Source organism: Eurosta solidaginis, chromosome 3, assembly GCF_040869045.1.
Source record: "Eurosta solidaginis isolate ZX-2024a chromosome 3, ASM4086904v1, whole genome shotgun sequence".
NCBI lineage: Eukaryota > Metazoa > Arthropoda > Insecta > Diptera > Tephritidae > Eurosta > Eurosta solidaginis.
This window is the reverse complement of record NC_090321.1, coordinates 228263192-228266860: the sequence shown is the minus strand read 5'-3', so window position 1 is coordinate 228266860 and position 3669 is coordinate 228263192. Positions and strand designations below refer to the sequence as shown.

The 3669-nt window shown below is 46.4% G+C and overlaps 1 protein-coding gene across 1 annotated transcript in view; it reads left to right on the top strand.

The window, feature by feature from the left end:
- Pms2 (mismatch repair endonuclease PMS2) overlaps positions 1-3669 on the top strand; it is a 46285-nt gene that overhangs the window by 39418 nt on the left and 3198 nt on the right. The gene's annotated exons all lie outside the window — the stretch shown is intronic.

The following is a 3669-nucleotide window of genomic DNA, read 5'->3' as shown; positions in this document are numbered from 1 at the left end:
TTATGTATGAAGTTCTTTAATAGTTTACTCAGATAGGGCGTATTTCAATCGGCAACCATAGAGACATCTGCCGATCAGTGAACGATATATCTATGTAACTTGTATAATTGTTAGCGCGCAACAAACCAGTACACCCTTGAGTACCTAAAGTTACAAATTTATTCTACTTCAAAATGCAACCTTGTGTCTGTATGTCAAGTAAATCGCCTACACGAGTTCAACTGACGTTAAGGCATTGCATTGGATCCTTTGCCTTTTCTTTTTCTTTTCGTTGGCGGCGTTGAACAAGGAGGACAAGCAGCACAAGTATTTTAGCGATCACGATCACGACCACGACCACGCTTATAATTAGATATACAATCATATAATTGCAATATAAGTTAATCATTTCCTTTGTACAGAATTACACCTGAATTAAATGAATTTTACAAGGTAATACAGCTTAAAATACGTGTTATTTCTCCACCCGCCAACATTCTAAAATACTTGTGGAAAACGACAAACGAAAGCACGTTGTGGAAAATATATTGTTTCTACGCATCCGCCATTTGCTAACACGCCATGAATGACTTGCAAAATTCCGAAGTTTCCCTTGTTAGTGATGCACCTCCGCTTATTGGTGCATGCATCAGTAATCCGCAATCACATGTTACGGGGGGTAATTTATCAATTGGAACACCTGCTACCACAATACCAGGGAGTGTGCCCGGAATATTTTCCACGAATAGTGCTTACCAAATGTCACCATACACATCGCTACATGCCGGGCTCGGAGGCCTGGGTGTACCCATAAGTCAACAGCCATGTTATACTAGCACACATATGATGCATAACCAATATCTTTATAATGGTGTACCCTCTTATATTGGTAAACCTCAGCTAAACTCAACGTTTGCTCACCCATCTGGATGCGTGTACGGTCAGAGCCGTCACGGACCGAATAGTACCATTTTCACATCCATTCAAAGGGGTAACGACCAGCATGCATCGCAATTGTCATTCGATACATCACAGGCTAACGTGGGCACTGCATATATAGGAACATATGGCGCTGCCGCACCATACCAACCCGTCTCACCAGTGCACGGCTGTTCCGGGCAACCACATGGAGGTTTAGCGCCCGTCAGCGACAGCACGTGGGGTGGTCTATACACGCAGCCTCGATACAATCTGGACGTAAGCCTGACACCATCGCAAGCGGCAGCACGACACGTGCTTAGTAAAGATCTGCCACTCTTCTCTGGAAAGGCAGAGGAGTGGCCGCTCTTCATCACGAACTACGAGCAATCAACTGAACGCTGTGGGTTTACTGAACAGGAAAATCTAATTCGACTTCAAAAGTCACTACGCGGGGCGGCTCTAGAAGCTGTGAGAGGGAAACTAATGATGCCCTCCACCGTTCACCTTGCCATTGCTACATTGCGCATGCTTTTCGGCCGACCCGATGTAATCCACGATACACTTCAGCGCAAGTTGAGACAAATGCCAACAGTAAAAACTGATCGGTTGCACACCCTAATCGATCTCGCTCTGGCCGTTCAAAATTATAGGGCAACGATGCAGGCGTTGGGTCTTAGCGACTATCTTAATGATCCAATGTTGATAAATGAGTTGCTGGCCAAACTTCCAGGGGATATGAAACTAGATTGGGGTCGCCGTCGAATGACTACGGCTCGCGTCGACATTATAGCATTCGATGATTGGCTTTTCGGCCTAGCATCGTGCGCCAGCCAAGTGACACCACTTAGCTCTCCCACTTATACGACTGGGGAAGAAAAAGCGGGACGAAGGGGCAACAAAGAAAGAGTCCTCATTCACGACAGTAATTCCAAAGGGCATGCTAGAACAAAACCTCTCTGTCATCTGTGTGGCAACGACCATAATCTCTCCGAGTGTCAAAACTTCAAGGCAAAGAGCAGAAATGAACGTTGGCAGGTGGTGAAGGACAAAAAACTATGCATCCGTTGCTTCGAAACGCATTTGCTTCGGCGCTGCGCATCCAAGAAAGAGTGCGGAATTGACGGTTGTAGAATGGCCCACAACCCACTATTACATAGTCGATCATCTGGAGCTGACAACAGCAAGGTGAACAATAATGACGGGCCCACAGTCCTATTCCATCAGCGCAAATTCAAGAGAACAATCTTCCGCTACATTCCGGTGACTCTTTATGGACCGAAATCAACTTTAGAGACGTTTGCCCTCATCGACGAAGGAGCATCGTACACACTGATGGATAATAGCTTGGCCGAGCACTTGGGGCTTGACGGTCCCAGCAAAGAACTTTGTTTGAGATGGACAGGCGATATCACTCAACAAGAGGCTAACTCGAAGTTTGTAGGCTGCGAAATATCTGGCAGAGGAGAAAACTCAACGCGATGCGTAACGTGCGCACCATCACTAACCTAGAACTACCGCAACGATCTCTAAACGCCGAAGAGCTGGCAGAGCACCATCACTTGAGACCACTGCCTATTGTACCATACACTAATTGCAGAGCACGTTTGTTGATAGGTTTGGATAACACAAAGCTCTCCATTCCGATAGAGGTACACGAAGTCGAGGGTGATGATCTAGTAGCTGCGCGTTGCAAGTTAGGCTGGTCGGTATATGGCCATAAAAATTCCGATCATCCAGTAGGGGAAAGCTTGTTGCACGTATGCCCCTGTACGCGAGATAATCAAGTGGACAGCTTGATGAGAACATATTTTTCCATAGAATCGATAGGTACCAGTCCCACCGTCAAACCGCTCAGGTCAAAGGCAGACGAACGCGCATATACCATAATGCAGAATACAGTCAAATATAAACCATGCGAGAAGAAGTGGGAGACTGGCCTCTTATGGAGATACGACATAATTGATTTACCCGACTCCTTCCAAATGGCTTATCATCGACTTCAATGTCTTGAAAGAAAGATGGAAAAATGCGCCGAATTGAAAGAATTCGTCATGGAGAAAATGAATCACTACATCGACAAGGGGTACGCTCGAAAGCTTTCCGCCGACGAAGTCACTAAAGGAGGTAAGTCCTGGTTCATACCAATGTTCACCGTCATGAATGTTAACAAAAATAAGAGACGAATCGTATGGGATGCGGCGGCCAAGGTGCAAAACACAAGCCTGAACGACGTATTGCTTACAGGCCCTGACCTCTTACGATCGATGGTGGGTGTTTTAATGAGGTTTCGTGAACGACCGGTGGCTATATGCGGGGACATCCGTGAAATGTTCCACCAAATACATGTAAGGAAAGAGGACCAGGTGGCGCAACAGTTTCTTTGGAGGGATGGCGATACCAGCCGGCGGCCTGATGTATTGACTATGACTGTTATGACGTTTGGAGCGTCTTGCTCCCCATTTTTAGCCAACTATATAAAAGACAAAAATGCGCAACGTTTCGAGAAAGAGCTTCCTCAAGCAGTGGCAGCAATCGTTCAAAATACATTTGTAGACGATTGGCTGCATAGCGTAGACGACGAAGATGAGATGATTCGCTTAGCTAATGATGCCCGCCACATCCACGGTGAAGGCGGGTTCGAGATGCGGAGTTGGCTGTCAAATTCTGCGCGAGTTGTGCAGGCACTCATGGGAGGATCAGAGTCTATAAACAAGTGCTTTGACGAGCCAAGTTCGGAATTCCAAAAGGTTCTCGGCATGTGGTGGCTGC